Source organism: Lepisosteus platostomus, chromosome 5, assembly GCF_059453375.1.
Source record: "Lepisosteus platostomus isolate fLepPlt1 chromosome 5, fLepPlt1.hap1, whole genome shotgun sequence".
Taxonomy (NCBI): domain Eukaryota; kingdom Metazoa; phylum Chordata; class Actinopteri; order Semionotiformes; family Lepisosteidae; genus Lepisosteus; species Lepisosteus platostomus.
Window position 1 is genome coordinate 35,247,888 of NC_142615.1, and position 25,438 is coordinate 35,273,325.

General features: G+C 39.3%; 1 non-coding gene across 1 annotated transcript; it reads left to right on the forward strand.

The window, feature by feature from the left end:
• Positions 1–19,064: 19,064 nt before the first annotated feature.
• Positions 19,065–19,138, forward strand: trnan-auu (transfer RNA asparagine (anticodon AUU)). Its single transcript has one exon. It is a non-coding gene; the product is annotated as a tRNA-Asn (tRNA).
• The last annotated feature ends 6,300 nt before the right edge of the window (positions 19,139–25,438 follow it).

Consider the following 25,438-nt stretch of genomic DNA (forward strand, 5'->3'; position numbering starts at 1 on the left):
ACAGAGAGCAGACACACCGTCTCCACTAATGTGTTTACTACATCTATAGATCTGACCCCCTACAGCCCCGATATTCCTGGACAGGATATTTACCACCAGCCTCGTGAACTTCTCATCTTGACCTCTCCCAGGAGGAGCACAATTAACACAGAATCCTCTCTCCATTTAGCAAATAACACAAAACACTGTTTACCTGTCAAGACAGAAAACCAGGCTGCTCCAGGTGAGGCTTGAACTCACAACCTCGGCATGACTCCACTGATTATGTTATTTTACATAGCCTGAACCAGGAAAGCGACTGGAAGTCGAGAAGTTATGGCGTTGTTTTAATACTTGCCTACTCTTTCAATTTTTCGGTCAAATCTTTTATTTGGGAGTACTTTCAATGGATGTTAATCTTTGTCCCGATGCACGATTCTGGGCCATGGTGCATGTTGAATAATGTTCTTATAGGCTTCAGTTTGGAAAAGTGCGCTCTTCAGAAGCTCCCGAAACCGCTAATGGTTACATAACACTTAATGCAAAAGGAACGTTCGGGTTTGAAAAAGAATATTACTTGCTATGAATACAAACACTGTTACAGGAGGCGTGTTAGGGCTATTTTAGCTTAGATCATCAACTCATCTTACATTTCTTCTCCATCTTTATCAACAGCGTAATCGCTACTGAGCGCTAAAGGCAGGTCCTGGCAATACAATCTTCTTTAGAAAACGTTTTCAAAACTATTTCCACTACCATACATAAAGTAAAAGATACCGATTGCACGCAACTAATAAAATCTCTTTTCCAGGGACGTTGTATGTAGATGCAAATTACAATTGGAAATTTATCAGCTTTAAAAATTTCTTTTGGATCCACAGGACGATCAGCACGAGACTCAAAATATACCTGTGCTTGACTGTACAGCATAGATTGTACAGCATTTATGTTTATATTTATGTTAAAATGAAGGTAAATATATCAGAATATCAACATCCAACTTCACAGTGCTAACGTAACAATGCTTGTCAAATTCTCAAACAAATCCACGTTGTATTTCGAAACTATTTTAGCAGAAGACTCAACAGGAGTATAAATGATGTCTCCCGCTGGCCCTTCAAAGATACTTTTCCATGGGTGAATATGGTTGTCTGGGGAGTTGCGGTGTTGATCACTATTGGACTTCCCCGGTCTCAAGTGTTGTTGTTGGACACGGGCAAAAGACTTGCATTTTCGGCAAATATAAAGAAGGTTAAGGTTTCGGCTTTAGCGGAGACAGTGTTTACATTGACAATAATAAGAAGCTCGTCCCTGGGTGGGCTTGAATCACCAACCTTTCAGTTAACAGCCGAACGCACTCACCGATTGCGCCACAGAGACTGATGAGAGAGGGTTGCTCCATTCGCACCTTTCCGGTAAAAAAATAAACATTGCTTGCATTTTCTTGCCAGTCGGCAATATTCCTACGGCTCTGATAGCCAAGAATTAAATTTCATTTTTCACAAGCTGTATGAATTTCTTGAAAAACAAGTTGTTGCAGAATGGAAATGCATTCATGCATTAAACTAAATCAAGCCCTATGCGGCTGTCCAAAATGGTAGTTTCGGCACAAAAATACAGGAAGAAAGGTACAGCTGGGATGTGGAGCCAGGATCTCCAGTTAACGAGACAGGTACTTAAACCAACTCAGCTACGGCGCCGGCAGAATTCTCCCATTTTCCCAGGGGGCAAAAGATGTATAATATATGTTTTTTAAACATATACCTTAGATGTATAAATGTGGTCTATAATTGGTCTAGAATGAAATTCTAATATACGTCTATTGTTATACGTCAATTATACGTCTATGATTATATGTTCATTATACTTAAATGGTTGGAGTTCTATTATACGGATAACTGTAGAGGACTATTATAGATATATGGTTAAAGATCTATTATGCATCAAAGATAGGTTTTACAGGTGTAGAAACTAGTAAATCAAGCCAATGATTTGGTTTAGAAATGTATTCTGAAAATTTACAATCATTCACACCTGAGAAATATGTAGTTCAAATTATACATTATATACAATATTGTAATCAACATATGGCTAATCATCATAAAAAAACACAACTTGTAAACTTCAGCTACAAATACTAGTGACATGGTGTAGCGGCGAGGCTTATTAATAAGGCAGAATTAAGTGTTTCTGAGCTTTCCCAAATTAGGCCTCATCTCTCTGTTCATCTCTGTGGTGCAGCATCATGCAGGCTGATTTGATAAGGACAGCTCCCAAAGGGGGATGCACTTAGCTAAGCCTGGCTATCATGATCAATGGGCATCCATTGGCGCCTATCTGTCTAGGGAGTGCCAGATGGACATCTGGACTACATTCCTAAGTGTCATGAGTAAGTGACTCATATCTCACCTTGATCAACCAATCAGGGACTGGTAGGGCCGAGTAACCCACGTGGGACTCTGATGCCCATGGAACTTTCAGCCAAAGAATGAGCTGAAGTTCCTCCAGGTAAAAACAGGCAACACAGAGAGCCTGGGAGATTCAGTAAGATTCAGGAGAATTCTGTGGACTGTTCTAAAGGGAATTCAAAGGAGAATTCCAGGGCAGGACGGCCCAGGAGCAGAAGGCTCCCAAGGCCAGGACATTCTCGCAGCGCACCTCCTGAGACTCAGCCCGGACAACCACGGAACGGCCAGTGTGTCCGAATGCCAGAACTTTCCTTTGTTCTAAGAGTCTAGAGCGGAGGTTGCCAGAGAGTAACCAGAGGATCCACCCGAGGTTAGCACCAGCAGCAGGCCTCGTGAACAGGTCGGAACTGTGGACAGCTGAATCACTATTCAGAACTAGCTCTTCATCAGGAACGAACCGGTCCTCTTCCTGACTTGCTGGGACCCACAGTCATCTTTTCTCCTGTGTGCAAACTTTGCTAGTTAAAGCCAACACTAACTAGCTGGTCAGTGAGCATCTGCAGCGCACCGTCGCAAGCCGCACAGCACAGCCTGGCACACAGCCAGAGAGCGCGGATTGGACAGCAACAGCCTGCAACTGTTTCTTTGAGCCCGCAGGAGATCTGAATCCCCAGAGATTGGATGAGTATTCAACTTCACTGCATTACTGCTCGAGAATTCAATTGTTATCCCAACCAGTTGATATCAATTTAATTCCTAAGAGTTATGTACTTGTTTTGAGTATCTAATGTAGAAGTTGTAACCAAGTTCATTTACGAAAAAAATGACTGTACAGCATTCTTAATGAATGATATACTGAACGTATGTCCTCTTGATATATGTAACTTTTTGTAACTGACTGAATATATACCTTTTGTATTCTGATAACCCTCTCGATAAGATCTGTTAGGTTTACATGCATATTCTATGTATTAATAAATGTATCCTCGTGTATTAGTACCTGTGTGTGTGCGTTGTTTGAGTTATGTCGCATGGTTGGACTCTAAAGCCATCAAAAGAATCAACTTTGTGATTTACTGCTACAATTAATAATTGTCTCAGTAAATGCCCAAACCCTACAGAACTGGTGCCTTCAGAGAGCCACTACATTACATTTTGGCTATGGCAACATTACAATGGCAATATATATATATAAAGACAAACACAAACTAATTACATGAACACGCTAATATTTAACTCAAAAACACACTTCGATTCAAATATAAGTTTCAAAATTTACAAGTTCTATATCTTAAAGAAAAAAATATTACAATGTGAAGTTAAGATGATTTTTGCTGTTCACCATTTGAAAAGCCTTGTGTAATTGTCCTAACAGTTAGAACCAGCATTTTATCATCTTCAGTGTCCAGACTTCTAGGCCCCCTGCCTTGCATATGCATTGTGTGCTCCTTTATTTCTTTTTCTGTTGCTGTTGGATGGGACTTCAGCACCACAGCTAGGAGAAAATTTTAGACTATTAGTGCTCAGATAAATGATGATTAATCTCTTCTTGAATATAATCTCAAAAAAGAACCATTAAGGTTTACTAAGCTCAAAGCTTAATCAATGTATTAAGTTTAGCTCGCATCATAGTAATTGAGCAATTAAGTATGTCCTAAGTAAAGAGTACCCAAAGTTTGAAAGTACAAGATAGAATAAGAGTACCTTAAATTGCTCTAGAAAGATTTGTGTCTCCCAGGCACCTCTTTTGTCATTGATCTTTCCGGCTTGTGCCAGCGAAGTTGAATTCCATCATCAGTTAATTTGTCATAAGTCTAAAAACCAAATTATCACTGAGCTTAGACATTTTTCAAGTAAGTTTCCACTCAATATTTATTTACTCAAATATTTAGGATCAAATGTACTACTGTAATCCTTATATTTTAAAAGAAAAGTTTGTAGTTTTACACCTTGCAAATTAAGTGGTTAACACATAGGTATCTATAAGCTAAATTTTGTGGATACTTAAACTTGATCAAAGTAAACATTTAATGTAAAAATATCTTAAAAATCAATAAGCTATACCTTGACAACACTGCAAACACACTCTGACATCACTTCCACCTACTCTCCAAAGCTGGTTTATTTGGAAATAATATTATATTAGAAATAATATTAGAAGCTATTTTTACTACTGGGTCTTCATTAATCAACTAATCAGAGATACACATTACACATGACCATTCAATGGAATGGACACATTTTCACATATTAACTGCACTTTTCTGCAGTATTTGCTCAACCTTAGATTACAAAGTGACCACATGGAGCTTTTTTAAAACACTTTATTTTGGCATTAAAAGATAAGCAAGATTATACATTATAAACTAAAAAAAGAAAGTATGCCAGAGATGGATCATATTAATCAGATGTAGGCTGTCATATTATGACCTATTTGTAACCAAGAATACTAGTAGTGAATATTTTCTACACCACAGAGAGAATATAATATCATAAAAGCAGCAAGGACTCGCTTGCGTGTACAGAACTCTTCCACTGTGCTCAGCCTCTTGATGTGGAACTGGGAGTCCGATGGTTTTGTACACCTTCCCACATGCCTCAATTCATCTCTGATCTCTATAGGAGACTCAATACCCACTTCTGAAACTCTGAAATCATTCACATCTTGTATCAATATTTGAAAGGAATTTGGTCAGGATTTTCTTACACTATTGTTATATTAGCATTACTGTAGTGTTGCTAATGTGCTACATGTAATTTATAATCTTAAAAATTTTAAATTCCCACAGTTGTAGTTGATTTTGTGCCATTTATTGCTTATTAACATACTATTTTTCATTAAATTTATATTAAGTAAGACCTGATGCATTAAAATAGTATTATTATTATTTATACTTACTTGTGAAAAGAGGATTGCTGAGATTTTTGCAGATTTCTCCTTCGTTGAAAAACGTGATAGTATTTAACCAAAATGGCGACCAACGAATATCAGCAATGCATTTTGGTATATAACTGGAAAAGATGCAGTGTTAGATATGTTTTCAATTTCAATAATATATGCATTTATTAATGTTGTCGATATTACGGTTGTAATTTAACATTGATAATACATTGTGGCAATGTGTCCCCTGCTATGTGCTGATGTACAAATTTAACGCATGCAGTTAGTAAGGAAATGGTCAGTGTTTTAAGGTATTCTATTATATATAATTACATTATGGAATAGGATGGGGACAGGCCCTCAGAACTGGGCAAAAGGATTTTTGAACACTTTCGCTGACTTAACTTGCAACCTAAAAAATAGTTGTACATTGTCAACGGTCAGTAAACACTAACTGACACTAACACTCGGACTGTTTGATATGCAGGAGGGCTATCTGTCCAGTATCTACAGATACACGATAACTAACATTAACACAAATACCACTCATATTACAACAGTAACACTATCACTAAGACATACACTATCATTATCACTAACACTGTCACAAACTACTTATAATAACAGTAATGCTATTATTAAAAATAACACTACTACTACTGTTAATACTCTAACAGTAACACTATAATTATAATTGATATTAACATGAATATGAACATTAAAACTAAACTATCAGTAGCGCTATCATCATTAATACTCACATGAACACTAGCATTAAAACTACCAGTTGTACTGAATGAAGTTGTATGAATACACTAGTATTAGTATTTGTTGCTACCTGTAATCATTCATAGCCGTTCAGGGACGCCAAATATGTAATCATAGCCACTCAGGGACGCCAAATATGTAACGTTGCCATAGCCAAAATGTAAATGTAGTGGCTCCCTGAAGGCACCAGTTCTGTAGGGTTTGGGCATTTACTGAGACAATTATTAATTGTAGCAGTAAATCACAAAGTTGATTCTTTTGATGGCTTTAGAGTCCAACCATGCGACATAACTCAAACAACGCACACACACAGGTACTAATAAACGAGGATACATTTATTAATACATAGAATATGCATGTAAACCTAACAGATCTTATCGAGAGGGTTATCAGAATACAAAAGGTATATATTCAGTCAGTTACAAAGTGTTACACATATCAAGAGGACATACGTTCAGTATATCATTCATTAAGACCGTTTCGTAAAGTGAACTTGGTTACAACTTCTACATTAGATACTCAAAACAAGTACATAACTCTTAGGAATTAAATTGATATCAACTGGTTGGGATAACAATTGAATTCTCAAGCTGTAATGCATTGAAGTTAAATACTCATCCAATCTCTGGGGATTCAGATCTCCTGCGGGCACAAAGAAACAGTTGCAGGCTGTTGCTGTCCAATCCGCGCTCTCTGGCTCCGTGCCAGGCTGTGCTGTGCGGCTTGCGACGGTGCGCTGCAGATGCTCACTGTTGGCTTTAACTAGCAAAGTTTGTGCACAGGAGAAAAGATGACTGTGGGTCCCAGCAAGTCAGGAAGAGGACCGGTTCGTTCCTGATGAAGAGCTAGTTCTGAATAGTGATTCAGCTGTCCACAGTTCCGACCTGTTTACGAGGCCTGCTGCTGGTGCTAACCTCGGGTGGATCCTCTGGTTATTCTCTGGCAACCTCCGCTCTAGACTCTTAGAACAAAGGAAAGTTCTGGCACCCGGACACACTGGCCGTTCCGTGGTTGTCCGGGCTGAGTCTCAGGATGGTCAGGAGACGCGCTGCGAGAATGTCCTGCCCTTGGGAGCCTTCTGCTCCTGGGCCATCCTGCCCTGGAATTCTCCTTTGAATTCCCTTTAGGATATTCCACAGAATTCTCCTGAATCTTAATACAGGCTCTCTGTGTTTCCTGTTTTTACCTGGAGGAACTCCCGTGGGTTACTCGGCCCTACCATTCCCTGATTGGTTGATCAAGGTGAGATATGAGTCACTTACTCCTGACACTTAGGAATGCAGTCCAGATGTCCATCTGGCACTCCCTAGACAGATAGGCGCCAATGGATGACCATTGATCATGATAGCCAGGCTCAGCTAAGTGCATTCCCTTTTGGGAGCTGTCCTTATCAAAGGAACCTTAAATCAGCCTGCATGAATAGTTTCTCTGTGGCTGCACCACAGAGATGAACAGAGAAATGAGGCCTAATTTGGGAAAGCTCAGAAACACTTAATTCTGCCTTATTAATAAGCCTCGCCGCTACATACCCATGACGTCACATCGCTCTTTGTGACGAACGCGAGACACCTAGACGCGCACAGTGACATGGCGCCTGTCGCCGTGGTTACCATACTTATGATTTATAAACACGGGAAAAACTGTTACAAACATTTATCAACTTGGAATATATATTTTTTTAGCTCTAGGATAGTTACCTAAATAATAATATGAATAATCATTGTTTAATTTCGGTTTTAACATTTTTTACACTAAACGCACTATGGTAATTGATCGATACAGTCTTTATTGACTGTTTTCTAGATATTTAAAACAGGGTCAAAAACAGAAAAAGAATCACTACTCACATATCGGTTAAGTTAATTGTTTATTCTACGGTTCTTCAGTTGAATTAATTGGTTTTCGATAGATAAATGATCAATAACTCTCCTCTGTGCGCTCAGCGTGCCTCCCGCGGTCTCGCGCTCTGATCCCGGCGCTCAGCTGGTGTCTGTGACGTCACAGCCCTCTTTCTGACAGAGCAGAGTGCGTCTCCGCTGGAGGAGGCTCCTGTCCGGAGCCCGGGGGTCTTTTCTTACAGATATAACACCCCCCCCCCAAAAAAAGAACACACCGGGCTGTGAAGACAAGCGAATCATAACAGTTGTAAAAGGAGAGCGACAAATCAAGGAATGAAATTCATTAAACACGAAAAAAAATAGTTAACTTCGCAGATTAATGTTACAAAGCGTACCCGTGTGGAGCAGTAGAGAACGAGCACAAGTCCCTGTAATAAGTGCTTTTAAATGTTTTAAACGAATCTTCAGAGTATAGAAGCCAGGCGGATCAAGAACCTGATCCTGGAGGTTAAAATGTGTATACTGGTTTTATTCCCAGCCTGCTCTCAGTTCCATAGGTAGTCTGATTATTTAAATTAACTGTATAACTGTTACAATAATTCATCTAATTGTAAATTTATAAGACTGTGAGACACTTGTGAGAGACCTATGAGAGCTGCTGATTCCCAGGGCTGGTGTGGAATCACACACAGACAGGTCTTCTTCTGTGTGATCTGAGTCCCACTGCACAGAGCTACAGACTGGTCAACTGGTCACTATTGTAGACACGGCCATTGGCCCATCGGCTACTAATAATCAATATACTGACCAGAGTGTCACTACTTAATGATTCCACACTCACTTGTGTTATAAAACATTTATAAAACATGTTTGGAGGCTGACATACAGTAAAGAAAGTAATACTGAAGGGCTGGAGGTCCTGGAAAGGGTTAATAGAAGCTTCTTGCTTCTGACCTGGAACAGAGTCCACAGCACCCAGATCAGTGACCTCTGAGCCCAGTTCACAGAGAGGAAAACCAGGAGCTCTTCTCTGTCACTAAGTGGCTGTGAGGAAGGAGAAAATGGGGAGATGTGACCTGAGTCCAGGCTGTTCTGTCTGATATTATTCATGTAGCAGCACTGATTGTCTGAATGTCCTCTGGTTCTGGATTGTCGGATAAAAAAAAGTATGGAGCTTCTGTCCAAGTGTGTCTGACCTGTGAATAATACATTATATACAGTATTGTAATCAACAAACGGCTAATCATCATAAAAAACACAACTAGTAAACTACAAATTCTAGTAACATGGCAATTTATATATAGTAATGACAAACACAAACTAATTACATGAACACGCTAATATTTAACTCAAAACCACATTTCGATTCAAATATAAATTCTAAAATTTACAACCTCTATATTTCCACTAAAATATTAATAATGTAGTACAAACGCTACTTTCTAATAAAGACAAAAATAAACTGTTTGTTTTGTGTCTCATGGCGATCCTCCTCCCGATCCTAATGAAATGTTTAATATGATCCCTCGAGGAAAAAAAGGAGTCAAGTCCCGCCTGGAATGATTGATGCCCCATCAAACATGTTGTAATATAGTAGAATCCTGGTTCATGGCTTATATTCAAGGTAAACAAGACTAAGGAAATGAGTTGGAAAGTTGATGTCGAACTGGGATTTAAATCACCCGGAACAGTTCACTACATTTGGCAGTATGTGCCAGAGAGCAACTCCTAACATCCCTTCGATAGCTCAGTTGGTAGAGGGGAGGATTGTAGTGGAAACAGCTGTGGATCCTTAGGTCGATGGCTTGAAGAAAGGTGCTTTTTGTGTACTTTAATCAAAGAGTTAAAACAGCGAAACTTTTTCACTCAGACGTTGATCAAAAGCTCAATAAACGACGAAGCAGAGGCTATTGTTCCGAATTCAGCTCACGTCTGATTGTCTTGTTTTGGCCAAGATCTGATCTTTGAATTCAAAGACTACTCTGTCTGCTTTGTAATTCAAAAGTAGATACAAATGTCACATTTTTTGTAGATATAAAGGTGTTCTCTGTTTTCAAATGTTAGCTACTTAATTGGCTTTATGATTTGGTATTGATTTTATATCGTTTAAGTATCATATTATTAAGTTTGTGCTTTCTGTGTTTTTATCGTATTGTGAACTTATTTTTTAAACAAATGCTTACAAAGACAGACACGGCACACATCTGTTTATGCCAGTGGTGAATTGTACATTTTTATCAAGTACTAGCTACTACTGCACTTTTGGGAGAATAACAGTTTCGATATAAAGTGGCAAAAATATAAAAAGGGAATATACCCCAGACTGCATGTAAAGCTCTCGTTGTGACTGTTGTTTTATTTTTAGATAAAAATGGCGTACTGTGCACTAAATGTTGCAGAAACACAATCTGATATTTTAATAATTATTAATTTATTTATTATTAATTATTTATTTATTTAATAATTTGATAAAAATTGAGGCACCAGATCCAAATATTCAGTTCTGATTTTCTAAAGTGATATCTTCCCTTCCTCTCGTGGAAATCACACAATGGGAGCAATTGTTTCTTTTTTTTTCACGTTGTGATCCACAGAGCCTCAGACGCACAGCAACCAAACCAGGATGGATTCTGCTGGGAACCAGACTGAGCTCATTCTCACTCCCTGTGCTGAAAACAGAATCAGCTCTTCGCCGAGCACTGTCTATAGCTGCTGGATGGTGCTCTGCGTCCTACTGCTCCAGCAATTCCTTCGACTAAAGAGAGACCACTCGGGGGCTTTTAACCTTTTCAAAGCTACAGGCAGGACTGAAGCTGGAGATATGAAGGCACCCGCTGGTACATCTTCTCTAACTTTCACAATCGCGACAGACTTCTCTTTAAAAAAAGCAGATATAGCCCTGAAAAAAGCATTAGCTTTATCAGTTTTTACATTAATCGATTTTGAATCTAATTTTGATATTTGACATTTGATTTAATTTTTATTGCATTTTACATAATAATTATAATAATAATAATAATTATTGCTTACACTTATACAGCGCTTTTCTGGACACTACAATCAATGCGCTTTACAGGTAAGGGGAACTCCCCCTCCACCACCACCAATGTGCAGCATCCACCTGGATGACCACAGAGAGTCAGGACCTCAGTTTTACATCTCAGCCGAAGGACGGCGCCTGTTTACAGTTTAGTGTCCCCATCATTATACTGGGGCATTAGGACCCACACAGACCGCAGGGTGAGTGCCCAGCGACAGGCCCAGCGACAGAAACCAGATGGTACCGTGTGTCGGGCTTGGCTGCAAGCAGGACAATGATATCACGGGGACAAAGTAGAGAAAATCAAAACGGTTCTATAAAAGACCTGTGTCAGCTGTCGGTTCGTACTCTGGACTCTAAATCCACCGATCCGATTTCAAATCTCTTTAATACCTGAGCTGCGGCTTCTTCCGAGTACTTATTCGTATAATTAGCACGAACTGCACAGGCTATGAATCAGACCATTTCAATTAATCTGATCAGTGTAGGACACGTTAATGTAGAATTATTAATAGGTTTGTTAGTTCAGGTTTACCCACCTGAACTAATGTAGAATTATTACTTGGTCTGTCTCTTGTTTGTATATAAATGAATGTTTCTGACAACTTAATGTTAGTTTTACGATGTAGGTCAGGCGTTGACATATGCACGAGTATACGAAATGTCTCACTCCTGATTCAACTCATGTTCTATAGGAGATTGGCAATTCCTCCTTTGCCAATCTCCTATAGTTTCTGGTACAACCATATCAGAACAGAAGCCCGAGTCACCCAGCTGTGATTTAAGATCGACTGGCATCTTTATCCCTTTTTTGTTCGTGATCATTATTTTCTTTAGTTATGATCAATATTGAACTTTTTCTAAATGAAATGACAATAATCAAACGTGCAGGCAGATTTTTGAAAAGTATTCGGAATTGACAGGGTGCCCCTTTGGAACAGTGTTCAGAAAATGTGAGAAAATGAAAGTTATGTAAGCTCTCACATAAAGCATTGAAGATTGGAATCTGAGTGTAAAAAAGCTACCCGTCTCCCAATGATAGGCAGGGATACACACCATGACTCGAATAGACTCAGCGAACTTTAACACCTATGATATTACGAGTGCTTTGCACGTGTCGAACTTCAAGAAGGAACTACTACAACAGTTGTGGACATAATTCAATACCACCGGCAAAGTCCAATGCTGGCAACTTCTGAGAAAATAATGTTCACTCATGGAATTTGGTCTTTGAATGGCTGGTGGGAAAATTCATTTATCCTCCTGTTGCACCCTCAGCTGAAACATGTTAAAATAACAACGCAGATTTGTTGGAGAACCTGACAAGAATTATTGGGCTAGCACTGTATGTATTCTTGTATATTTACTTTAATTTTAATATAAATGTAAACATGCATGCTGTATAATCTATTGCAATTTTAAAATATGTTAGCTGAGGATGCGAGGGGGGCTATTATACCTTGTGAAACACACAAGGAACTGTAAAAAAGGCTGGTATTTGAATAAAATTGGCGAAAACCACAATTTATGTGGTATTATCATCAATATCCTTCAAAATCTGCGTTCAAATGAAGGATTTGAAGAAACTATGAAAAAAGCAATAGTAGTAGCAGAGGATTTTGATTTTTGCTCTTCAAGTCAGTAGATCACCGTAGAGTTGCGCCCCTACAAACAGCACAAAGGATGAAACTCACCTCCTTCGTTATTGCTATGTTTGTGCCGGTGAAAGTAGCGTTTGTGCTATTGAAAGCATCTCGGAAGATGAAGGTGCAGTCACTTCCACATGTCATGATATCATTAGATCCGACGACAAGAGCTGAAGCCTCCGGCATTTTCCAAGTCAGCAATGTGAGGAAGATGGAGCTGGTGGAAGGTAGCGTGGCTGATCGGTCTAAGGCGCTGGATTTTAGGCTCCAGTCTCTCTGGGGGCGTGGGCTCGAATCCCACCGCTGCCAAATGTTAATGCTTTAAGACCTGCAATACGATCAGTAAAAGCGCTTTTTGTTAGGCTGCGGGAGGTGTTTAGAGATAGACTTTCTAAAAGACAGGCTTAACATCAAGGCAGAAAAAATATTTTGTTTTCTCAACAGAAATTCTCTTTGGCACATTCAGCTTTATGTAGGGAACAACATCTGCCGAGATCACTTTTGAGGCAGTGCACATGATAGTGTACCGGCAAGTACATTTAATATTGGCTGTGGTGGTGAGCTGCTTTTGTCTGTGAAACTTTTAATTCTTCACGCCGAATCATTGGCAGGGGTAAAGCTTATTAAATCTTTGAACATAGCGCTCCATCAGAAGTACTTTGTTCGTGATCAAAAGAGATCAGAGGATTAACTTCATGAATTCACATAGCATACCTTACAGGAAAGATTTAAAAGGGGAATTGATTGTGCTTCCTGATGTTGTTCCTGTGGTTTCTTTGGATACAAAGGTGAATGTTCTTTGACGTTCTGCTAGAGTATCCACTGGGTGGGTTTTATCGATTAGCTCGGATAGGTCATCAGTGCTCCGTCTCCGGAAAATAATCAGCACTGTTTTTTCCTGTGCTGTCTTTTAAAACATATAAGATCACGAGTTTACAGATTTCTCCAAATAACAACTATACATTTTAACCCAGCGGTTAGCATTCCTTCAATCCAATAGTTTTACTCTGGGTTAAAAGCAGCGCAATATACAGAGAGATGATATTCAAATATTTCAACGTTCTGTTGGATTACCTGTATGGAGATATCGCTCATAATTCCTAATATGATTTTGAGTTCAGTTTTGCTTTACTACTTTCAGAGTCTTTTATTGACCTTGCTTAAGCAGAGAAGTGACATAATCACAAATGCGACCTACCTGTACTGCTGTTTCTGGTTAATAATTATTATTGCGAGGAAAAAAAAACAGCTTCTTGCATTAAGAGCAAGAGCAACCAACGCGCTCTCTTGTTGAGTTGGGTTTTTTCCGTGGTGCTCTTCCTCAGATGCAAAGTTATTTGGCGAGCAAGGACCTCTGAGAAGGAGCCTGAATCCGTCAAGAACTCTGAAATTCTAATATCGCACTACCGTCTTGTGTACAGAGATCTGCTTCTTCCTTTTTGAGTGTTTTGTTGTTTAAGAGCACACTTCCTACCTCGAATGTTAGTTTCAGGATATGTGTTACCAGATCACAGATCATCTTGAAAAGATTTGGGGATGCACTGGCTCAGTTATTTGAAGGAACCTATACCACCAACGCACTTCTGAGAAGCACCTGCACATTTTCGCAATCCTCTCTCTCACCTACAAAGTTATGAAGACACAGATGACCAACAAAAACTAATTTGATTCACTCAAGGCTTCACTCTTCTGTTGTGATGTCGTTTTAATTAGTGTTAGCTGTGATGAGGTGTTGTTTCTGTCTCTTAAAGTTTAAGAGTCTGCTCCTTTCTTCCTGGTATAGAAATAACATGTTCCATCTTTGTTTACAAACACCACTGTAAATTATTTGTCCATCTCTAAAGCCTGTGTGTATTGACAAGGCAATTCAAAAGCACATATTAAATAAGAACACGATCCTTCTTGTTACCATTCACGTGGTTGGAGCGTTGTTTCGCCCTTTAACGTTCTTCTACAATATTTACAAAAGGGCTTTATCACTGGAGTTGTGTGCATCGGTCCATGAACATCAACTGTACTGCTGTTTTTCTATGCGTAATTTAATCACAAGCACTTAAAAGATGCAAAAAGGTTTCAAAGAAAACATAATTGAAAGACAGTCGAGTAAGGAGGTAGAAAAACGCACTCCCCCGTTGAAGAATCAACCACCGTCGCCCATGTGACTGGATATAAAAATAAATTATTCATTTCAATTATTCATGAAGGGTGGATTGTGGTCAGTGAACATATGCACATCTTTAAGTCAGTTCCACCATCTGTGCAATAGGGGATGTAGCTCAGTGGTAGAGTGCATGCTTTTCATGTATGAAGTCCTTTCAATCTCTGGCATCTCTAGATGTCTTAAATTATTGTGCTCACATTGCAATCTTCTGTTGAGTAAGAACTCTTTGCTCGTGTTCATAGAGAGCCAGGTTTACACAATTAAATTCAGTCACACACGCAGTGCTACAGTCTTGCTCTGCTGTTTTAAATGTACCTCCAAAGCATTTCGTTCTGTTAACTACCAAATGATTTGAACTAATTTTACGTCATATTCAGGAAATCCAGAGAAGGTCATCAGACTTTTAGTGGCTGTTGAAGAAAACACCTGTTGAATCTCACCAGGGATTTCTTGAGAGATCATTCAGCGAGCAAGTCCTCCCTCTGGACTCCAAACATTTTGGGTTAAACCGTTATTCACATACTCTAACGAAGAGAAACGTTAGTGTCTTCCGGTGTGTGAGCCCATTTCTCAAAAAAAAGTTAAATAAATTGAATTGTTCTACTTTTTAGGCTTGCATAGTCTTATTCATATTTCAGTTAAATCTTTTTTTCTGTAGTAACATCAGTTGATATTAATATTAGCCCTGATTTATAATTGTTTGTAATGGTTGATCTTAAGTAATTTTGTAATTAGTTTCAGTTTTGAAAAATCATGCAGAGAAGCTACCAAAACTGGTAATGTTCATATAATGTGTAATGCAATAGCAGCATTTTGGGTTGAAAACAAAAAGTTTATCTTGGTATGAATCCTAACACTTCATAGGCAGCATTCTAGGACTTCTCGCTTCAGATAAAGTTGTCAATACATCATAGATTTCTACTCAATCAATATCAGCAGTGTTATCGCTACCGAATGCTAAATATAGATCCTGGCAATACTTCGTGAGATCTTCGTAAGAAAATCCCAATACTACGGAAGGAATCAAATTTATATGTTTCTTTGGATCGAGAAGATGATCATTATGAGACTCAAAACATGCCTGTCTTTTCTTTTTTCGAGAATTATTGAGGTGTAAAAATGGGTTCAAAACCAAAATCACCTGCTATTGCCGCTGTTTCTTCAAATCCTTCAACTGATCATCGATATCGAGGAATAATATATAGTTTCTTCAAATCCTTCAACTGATCATCGACATAGAGAAATCATATTATACAAATTGTGGTTTTCTTTTAATTGCCAATTTAACTGTAATTACATCTTCGTTTACAGATGTCTTGCATGTATCACAAGGTATAATAGTCGTCGTGCGTCCTCAGTTAAAATGTTTTAAAAAGTACGACAAAAGTACAACATTTATGGTTACATCCATATTAAAATGAAGGTAAATATACCAAGATATTAAAATACAATTGTACAGTCCTAACTTAATAATGCCTGTGAAGTTTTCCAACAAATCCGAACTGTAATTTTGAAATATTATAGCTGAGAATGAAAAGAGAGTACAAAGATCAAGTTCAATGAGTGAAAATGCACCAGTAGTTCTCTAAACTGAGTTTCTTCCCTGAAATGACTTGCTTGCGAAGCACCAAGCAGCCTTGAACAGTTCGCGGAAATCAAATATACAGTACAGATGGATTCAGAGTGTGCTTTCCAACTTTTGTGCAACATTTTCCTTTGATAGGGCAGAGTTGTCTTCACAATCTGGGTTAAATAAAAAGGTGTGTCATCAGTGTTAAACAGCTTTCCTTCTTGGGGAACAACGGTTGTGTTCCATATTTCTAACTATTTTGGTTTCAAGATCGCAATTTAGTGTGAAACATAAAAGCCAGCTGGATAAGCTTGATTAATTTCCCTCACGGGATCAATAAAGTATCTATCTATAAATCTCTTACATGTCATTTACAATGACCTTTCAACTAATAGCCCGTGTAGGGATCAAACCCCAGCTGTTGGTACGAGTTGCATAAGGCCCTGTAACGCGCAGATAAGAAACTAACCTCTGCTTCTTCATTATATACACAGTGAGCTATATATGCGAGCTTACTGACCCCTGCGGGCTCTGTATTTGATTGCGGTGGAGACCGGCTGTGGAGATAAAGTGAGACGGGTGTGTACATTAAAAGGCTCATAGCGTCCCTGGAAGGGCTCAAACCACCACCCTTTTTGTTAACAACCGAGCCACAAAGACTCATGTACAGCTTAACACTCCTCGGTCTCAGTGAAAGTGATACACTCCGTAAAATTTCAGGAGATAAATTTTTAAAGGAAAATCACCAACAGTGGCCGAGATCTACTTGAGTTTTTCATTCTATACTGCGATTTCTGTAGGGTACTCTGTGAAAATATGAGTTTTGACGAGAAGGGATGGACATATAAGGTCAGAAGGCTTGGGGAATTGAACTTTAAGGTGAAGACTGCGGGTTCAGTAGCAGCAAAACCTCATCAGTATCAGTTGACTCTGATATACTTTGAAAATGAACTTGGAGATTTAGAGTCAGACGTGCTACCGTTGCACCATGGGGTACTTAATTAAAAAAAATAGAAAAACAGTCAGTGTTCCTGGATCTGTTATTGAGAACAACACCTGCACATCAGCTGCGCAGGAAGAATAAAATGTGGTCTGGGATGAAGAGACTCTCTTCAGAAGAGCGGCGCTCTTCACAGAATTTTTTGTGAAGCTGATTTGTCTCCTTTCGGGAATTCAAATTAGCTGATAGTCGTGACCTCGTGGTGCAAAGGTAGCGTGGTCTGATTAAAGATCAGAAGGCTGCGTGTTCAAATTGCATTGAGGTCTACTTTTAGTTTTTCAGGTTCTGCTCGTCCTGAACACAGAATTCACACCATGCAGTTGAGTTCTATCTGTACACAACATAATCTAAACAAAATAGAGCCCTACTGGACATACAGTTAGGATCTCACACAGCGAATACCCTTGAACACAAGAGAGAAGGCACAGTTCACATCTGCGAAACATCACATCCGTCTTTAGAGACAGCTACATCAGAGAATGGGATCCCGGAAGTTTCAAATAACTTCTTTTAATACAGGTTCAAGCAAACCTGAAAGTTAGGGAGTTTCCGGACACTTTTGTTTTATTAAAAAGTGTCTGAAGCCTGAAAATGTAATTTGAAAAAAAAAACGCTATTGGACATTAGCAGGTACTTTTTGTAACGATTTGCTATTTCATGCTGGAAAACAAAGGAAACAGACCCAATGTTTGCTTTCAGGTGCGGTTCATTACATAATAGACATCTATTACTGTGGAGCTTGAATAAAATTTACACGAGCCAGGTAGAAGTCGGACCTACAATCTTATGATCCAAAATCAGATGCGTTATTTATTAAACTGCTGGTATTTCACATAACCTGAATTCCCCCATAGTGTGCTCAGTGTCGCTACTAGTAATATACCGCCCCGTCTAAAATTTCAAAGTGAGAAACGTGTTTTCTGATTTTTTATGAGTTTTAAAATATTATCTCTTTAAATCACACAAAGGGTTTATGTTTCGCACTGAAATTCCGATTGATTGAGAATTCAAAGAAAGACTGTTTTCTTCCACAACACCGTATAATTAACACATCCACCAGACTCTCCAACTTCTCCAGACCTTGCTGGGTGAGCATTTGCTCCGATAAATTAGGTCACGTATCATGTTAAATCACTTCTTCTCAACACAACACTTCCCGGTCCACGTTTTCTCTATGAAAAAAAGACATTTTTCCCTTGCACGATTTCTAGTTTTTTATCAAAGCGTACAGAAATAAAAAAGAAGAAGAAATAATGTTGCAGAAGAACTTTGTCGCCCTTGTTAGATGTCAAACGCATTGGACATGAAAAATGCCAGATAAAAGCCAGTTCTCTTCGTTTCTCAGTGTCGGGGCTGCTACTGTATGTAAAAGAGGCAATTTGCTCTGAGAGCAGGTTCAGCGCTTTCTGAACGCAGATGTCTCAGAGCGGTGTGTCCAAGAGGCTGTAAAAAGTGATGGTGGTCCTGTCACCGTAGCCTAGTTGGTTAAAGTGCCTCTTTATTGAACAAAAGAACTGTGATTCAAATCCCAGCCGTGTCTTTCTTCCTATCTTGTAATACAGAACGTACCATTTCGGGCAATCACAAAGGGCTTGATTTTGTTAAATGCATGTGTTCATTTCCTTTCAAAAACTTGTTTTTGATGAAATTCACACAGCTTGCGAAACATGAAATTCAGTTCTTGGTTATCAGTGCAGAAGAAATATTACCGGCTGGCAAAATAAACGGTAAGAGATTTTTTTTTTTTGATTCGAGAAAAGACTCCACCAGTCAGTCTCTGTGGCGCAATCGGTTAGCGCGTTCGGCTATTAACTGAGAAGTTGGTGGTTCAAGTCCACCCAGGGATGGGTTTCTTCTGCGATGTAAACATTGTTTTCGCATAGGTCGATTGGATTTCTCAGCTAAACCATAGCCATTTTAATATTTGTAGGAAATGTGACTGTTCAACACTTGTCAAAAATGTCCAATAATGCCCAACATCGCAACTCCCCAGAAAACCATATTCACCCAAGAAAAATGATCGTCGAATCGTCATTTATACTCCCATCACATCTTCTGCTGAAATATTTTAAAAATACAATGCAGATTTGTTTGAGAAGTTGACAAGCATTGTTTTGTTAGCACTGTGCAGTTGGATTTTGATATTTGGACATATTTACCTTAATTTTAAACTGTAAATACTGTACAATCTATTGTAATTGTGTTGTAATATTAAAATATGTTAGCTGAGGATGCAAAGGGGTGAAAGGGAAAGGTCAGAGGGTATAGTAACAACAAAGTTAGGATTGGTGGAGGTGGTAGGGGTGTTGATGGTTTTTCTCTGTTGAGGATGATTGAGTTTTTTATCCTTCTCTGAAGTGAGAAACTGGAAGAGTGCAGTTGAGAGAACTGATGAGGTTAGTTATAAAAGGAAGTTGATGTGGAGCTGTTAGCCGTAAGAATTCCTTAATGTCTTTGATGTTGTCATCAAAGATAAACTGCAGTCAGCAAAGATAAAAAGAAAATTATCTTTGCATACTGCCCTGTCTTTCTAACACCTGAAGAAGGCTCCACGGCCAACACGTCGTGTTTCCTTTCTTCTCTTTTCAGCATGGAATAACCCTTTACTTGTTCCTTTGCAGCCTACGCATGCTGACGCAGCTACTCACCTGATATTTAACATTCCTATAATCACAACTATGAATGTCCACTGTGGGTATTTTTTCCATGATTATTTATTCTGTCATTGAAGCATATTTTATGTCATACCGAAGTGTCATAATCATCGAAAAAAATTGTTTTTCATTTAGAAAGTCAGAAAATGATAAATCACTATGAATTGCATTTAGCCTGTTCTGATCTAGATTTTCTATATACTTTAACATGCCATGTTCACAATGTCACAACTCAGAAATGCAACAGTGAAGTGTTGTAATTACCAATGTACATAGTGTCGGAACATTGAGATGTTTTGGTAATGAGGAAGGAGGGACATGCCATGTTCACAGGGTCATATTTGAAAAAATGGTACTGTAAAATTTCCTAAAGTTCAGGATTTTGATAGTCTGTTCCATTGTCTCTCACACCTCAGTGTCATAATTTTTAGATGTTTTTATAACCAGGGGGTAGGTTTATAGCAAGAAGCAGAAAGTGCCATCACCCGTTGCTCATCCTCGGTTAACCATATATTCTCATATGCCATGTTCTAAATGTCCCATTTATATTAAAAAGTTCTTGTAAAATGCAAGATTTTAAGACTTTTGATGATCAGAAGGTAAGGTCGTGGTAAATATGCAGAAAGTGCCTGTGAACTTATGTTTTGCCTTTGTCTTATTTACTTATTGTGTTTGTGTTATTGTGAGTTTTGAAAATTGGTTTACAATTTTCTGAAATGTGTTTCACACAAAAATTATATTTGGATAGTCACTTACATATTCCCCTTTACTGAGGATAAATACAGTAATCAGTTATTACTGTACAAAAGTACAAAAATTAGTACTTTTAAAAATTACTGTAAAGAGCCATCTACAGGTGAAAGGCGGCATAACATCACAGCAGCAGCATTTAGGGCAGAAGAAGAAGCTGGCGAATAAGAAGCCAGATTCAGCCTCGTTAATGCAATACCATTGGGTGAGGTGGAAAAATATTTCTTGCTCTGAATCCTAACATTTTTATAGGAGGTGTTCTAGTACTTCTTGCCTCAGATAAAACTACCAATACACTTAATTTCTACTCCATCAATATCAGCAGCGTTATCGGTACTGAGTCCTAAATGTACGTCCTGTCATCATATAAAATGTCAAAAGTTTTGACTGCATTCAACTGATCAAATTTCTCTTCGATGACAGTTATAATGTTATCCAAAATACATCCGAAACAAATTTGCACTGTTTTTTTTTATCCAGAAGAGCATCATCATGAGACTCAAAACATACCTGTTTTTTCTTCTTTCCAGGAGGAAGGATTGTTCAGATGCAAACATTGGTCCAAAATCAATGTACTCTCCTATCGCTGTTGCTTCTTTAAATCCTTCATTTGAACGTCGATATTGAGGGTTGATATCGTACAAATTGTAGTTTTCTTTTAAAGCAAATTATATTAAAATATGAGCCTCTGTTATAGTTGTCTTGGAAGTTTCGGAAGGTATAATAGACCCCCTTGTGCCCTCAGCTAAAATATGATAAAATACAACAAAATGTATTTACATAGAACAGCATTTATGGTTACATGTATATTACAATTAAGATAAATATACAAAAGTATTAAAATACAAATGTACAGTCCTAGCATAATCATGCTGTCCAATTGTCTTTTTTGCTTGTCAAGTTCTCCAAGAAATCTGTGTCGTAATTTTAAATATTCTAACTAAGGATGCATCAAGAGAATTCTTCTGCTAGCCGTTCGAAGATCAAAGTCCTTACCTGAATATGATGTCCTTGAATGTTGGTCATTATTGGCCATTCCCAGTGATATTGACTTACATACTTAATTGTTTAACAAAAACATTCACATTTCTTGCAAATATCAAGTGGGTTAAGGTTTTGCTAAGAAATCCGAATAAGTAGAGATGAGGTTTACATTGCAATAATGAGAAGTGCATTTCTGGGTGGGCTCAAACCACTAACCTTTCAATTAACAGAGACTCACGTGTGTCCCTTTTCTCCATTTGCAAGCTTAAAAAAAAGAAAATAATGCTTTTTTCTTACCAGCCTGCGATATACAAGGCAATATTTGTATTTCATCTTTCACAAGCTGTATGGATTTCATGAAAAGCAAGTTGTTCCAGAAAGAAAATGAAAACTTGCGTTAAACAAAATCAAGCTGTACGTAATCATCCATAGTGATACATTTTGTAAGACAAGACAGGAAGAAAAGCACTGCTGGGATTTGAACTCAGCATCTCCTGTTTAAGAGGAAAGCATGTTAACCAAATCAGCCAAAGTGCCGTCAGTGTATCAACACCATGTCTGAGTCAGTGATTGCAGCTGACTGTCACTGGAGGACAGTTCATCGTGAACAAGTCAGCCTGCATAATGAGGGGGAAGAGACTGACTTCTGTGATGCAGTATCGACAGATACTAACCTTCTGTCCAACTGTTCTCTGCTGCATACTGGATTAGCAGGTAAATATTGGTTTCCATGCGTGTGTAGGGGTTTTGTGTATTTACTGGGACAATTATTAATTGTAGCAGTAAGTCACAAAATGATTCTTTAATGGCTATTAGAAAACCGACCTTGCGGGTTAACTCATTAACGCACACACACAGATACTAATACACTTATTAATACATAAAATGTGCATATAAACATAACAGATCTTAAGAGTGTGGGTTAGCAGAATACAAAAGGTATATATTAAATCATGAAGAGTTCCAAACCAAGAGGGACATACATTCAGTATATCATTCATTTAGACCGTTTCATAAATGAACTTGGTTATAACTTCTACATTAGATACTCAAAACAAGTACATAACTCTTAGGAATTAAATTGATATCAACTGGTTGGGATAACAATTGAATTCTCGAGCAGTAATGCAGTGAAGTAATAAGTGAATACTCATCCAATCTCTGGGGATTCAGATCTCCTGCTGACTCAAAGAAACAGTTGCAGGCTGTTGCTGTCCAATCCGCACTCTCTGGCTCGGTGCCAGTGCGGTGCCTGTTGCCTGTACTGTGCGGCTTGCGATGGTGCGCTGCAGATGCTCACTGACCGGCTAGTTAGTGTTGGCTTTAACTAGCAAAGTTTGCGCACAGGAGAAAAGATGACTGTGGGTCCCAGCAAGTCAGGAAGAAGACCGGTTCGTTCCTGATGAAGCGCTAGTTCTGAATAGTGATTCAGCTGTCCACAGTTCCGACCTGTTCACGAGGCCTGCTACTGGTGCTAACCTCAGGTGGATCCTCTGGTTACTCTCTGGCAACCTCCGCTCTTGACTCTTAGAACAAAGGAAAGTTCTGGCACTCGGACACACTGGCCGTTCTGTGGTTGTCCAGGCTGAGTCTCAGGATGGTCAGGAGGCGCTCTGCGAGAATGTCCTGCCCTTGGGAGCCTTCTGCTCCTGGGCCGTCCTGCCCTGGAATTCTCCTTTGAATTCCCTTTAGAAAAGTCCACAGAATTCTCCTGAATCTTACTACAGGCTCTCTGTGTTTCCTGTTTTTACCTGGAGGAACTTCAGCTCGTTGATTGGCTGAAAGTTCCATGGGCATGAGAGTCCCACGTGGGTTACACGGCCCTACCAGTCCCTGATTGGTTGATCAAGGTGAGATATGAGTCATTTACTCCTGACACCTAGGAATGAAGTCCAGATGTCCATCTGGCACTCCCTAGACAGATAGGCGCCAATGGATGACCATTGATCATGATAGCCAGGCTTAGCTAAGTGCATCCCCCTTTGGGAGCTGTCCCTTATCAAAGGAAACCTTAAATCAGCCTGCATGAATAGTTTCTCTGTAGCTGCACCACAGAGATGAACAGAGATGGGGCCTCATTTGGGAAGGCTCAGAACACTTAATTCTTTCTTATTAATAAGCATCGCTGCTACAACACATATGCAGTTTGAGCAAACATAAGACAATAACCAAGTACCACAAACTACCAGGCATCTAGTATCATTTGCAGTTTAGGTGGGGAGCTGCATCACCATGTGTAGGCTGCAAAGGAACAAGTAATAGGTCTATTCCATGCTTAAAAGAAAAGAAAGAAAACACAACATTTCAGCCGTGGAGCCCTCACACCTGAAGAAGCCTCCACGGCTGAAATGTTGTGTTTTCTTTCTTCTCTTTTCATCTAGTGTCATTAGCCTTTTAACAGTTCCTGTCAAAATAAAATAGAAATGGATAACATTCTAGAGAGAGTATGAAATACCAAGGTACAATTTAAAACATATCTCTTCCACTACAACCACAATATTTTGGAGAGATCGTTGAACCTCACTGTTCTGACATGTCCGTTAGCCTCCGTCCTGCTTCAGCAATGAATGTGGCGGGGCACATTCTGAGGGAGATGAGGTCAATCAGGTGGCAGGAAAACCACACTATGCTTTTTTTTGAGATCCTGAAAAGGAAAGAAGGGCCATGTATATGTGTGCAGCTGGATATGTAATTGCAGGTGGCGTAGCAAATTCTGCTGAAGCCCCACTGCCTGGTGTGGACGGTAGCTGTGCATGTTGCAGCAGAATTGTGCATGTGAGATCAAGGGGGCATATCATGTGTTTCAGCACTTCACTCCATTCAGTAGCACATGATTCCCCGAGTTCTTTGGAAGACCTGTGGACCGATCTTTCACGATGAAGAATTCCTTAAGAAGAATAGATCTCGGCCCACCATCCCAATGCCTCCGTCTCAAAACAGCAACCTCCCACTGCCCTTAGTCTGCAAGGCAGTCCTTTCAAGAGCGATGACAACGCCGGGACCTTCGTTGCCTATTGTACGAGCTTAACTTTTGTGCTCATCAATTCAACGCTCTTTCCATCAACTCATCTTGTCTTTTGACGCTTCGTGTTTTGCGCTCCTTTGACTATCGGCATATCGGGTGACTGCAAACACTGAAGTTCTTGCTTACGGAGTGTGGAACATTGTTTTCAAGTGATCGCTGTTCTATCATGTTGACGCCGAGTGAATCTTTCTTTGGCAACATGGGCAGCCTGACAGCAGTGCGAGCGAAAGTAATGGCAAATTTCTTGACTTATTTCTGAATGTGAATGTTCTTTAGAAAAGGGATGCGGCGTTGCTTCTCGCCCGTGTAAAGGACACGCATTCCAGAAGTGGTTATGAGCGAACCGTTGCCGCAAGTGTTTGAAAAGAGCAAGAGAGGAAGCAGCCCCGCCCCGTGTGAGGATCAAACACAGGCCCTTCAGATAACGAGACTGACGCACTACCAATTACGCCAACAAGCCCAGCTGCAGTACACAAACCGGAAAGTTTGCCTCACATGGATTTCAGTCGCCCGTTCCCTAATCTTTAGACGCCCTCTGCTGAATGTTGCATTTGCCTTTTGATCTCACCGATACATTTTTGGTCTGTTTCTGTTGGGAGTCCGTCTTTCAGATCTCACCTAGCACAAGTCTCTGTGGCTGAAGTGGCCTCTCTACTTCAGCATCGTGCCCTCACTCAGCCATTAAAAATGTCACTCGGACTTCTGACATGCTGACATGAAATGTCAAGAGAGAG